This window comes from Haliotis rufescens, unplaced genomic scaffold (assembly GCF_023055435.1).
Source record: "Haliotis rufescens isolate VD_foot unplaced genomic scaffold, xgHalRufe1.0.p SCAF_98, whole genome shotgun sequence".
In the NCBI taxonomy this organism is placed as follows: domain Eukaryota; kingdom Metazoa; phylum Mollusca; class Gastropoda; order Lepetellida; family Haliotidae; genus Haliotis; species Haliotis rufescens.
The window spans coordinates 579,588-580,476 of NW_025964392.1; the positions used below are offsets into that span (position 1 = coordinate 579,588).

General features: G+C 39.3%; 1 non-coding gene across 1 annotated transcript; it reads left to right on the top strand.

Moving 5' to 3' along the window:
* The first annotated feature begins 237 nt into the window (after positions 1–237).
* On the top strand, positions 238–426 carry LOC124120773. Its single transcript, XR_006858892.1, has one exon. It is a non-coding gene; the product is annotated as a U2 spliceosomal RNA (small nuclear RNA).
* The last annotated feature ends 463 nt before the right edge of the window (positions 427–889 follow it).

Here is an 889-nt window from a genome sequence, read left to right on the forward strand (position 1 = left end):
TTCTATTGGAACAAAAAGTGAATATGAACAAGGACAAAATGGAAGAAGATGAAGTTTTCATTAATGTGAATGAAGGAGAAATAAAATCATTCCTGTAGGACTCTTATTCTGAATGCTTAAATGCATTTTCTTTTCCTCTTGAGAATCTTTTTTGTTGAGCTGCCACTCCAACCCCAGTTGTGATAATTCTTTTAATGGAGTGGCATGCTACTGAGCACTGTCTGCGCATGTAACATCTTGCCTGTTTAAATTGTATTATAAAAAAAAAGGTATCTGTTCTTATCCGCTTAATATCTGATACGTCTCCTAATGGAGGCATCGATATTAAACTGATTTTTAGAATGGGATGAGGTGCCACGGGGCTTGCTACGCCCTCATCACGGGTTGACCTAGTATTGCAGTACCTCCGGGAATTTCCCACCACTCATATTTTAATCAAAACTTAGAACTGTCAGCTTTGCCTACATCTTCACATCCGTGTTATTTTGCACTGCCGCTCCGTTTTGCGCCCTTAGTTCTCAATGGATACTCTTTTTTATTACTTCTAAAACTTAGAAATATACCTATTTACACATACAGCCCGTCCACACAAACCAGTACAAGTTTGTAAAAGTAGCATTTTTCAACTTTCAGCTGCATACAGTCCCCCGCAACCAAGGCCGTCTCAATGACGCCGTACGCCGGAAATGTCGTCCAGACAATCAGTCCGTCACAACAACAGTCTGCTTCGTCACTCACAAAACATTTTCAATGTCGCATCCCCCCTAAATAGACGTTTAAATAATTAATCACACGCCTGATGCGTCATTACACTTTGTGCAAGTGAATTCATTTTTCAATATTCATCACAGTTCAGTCGTTTTTTTCGTCTTCAATGCAATTGTTCATA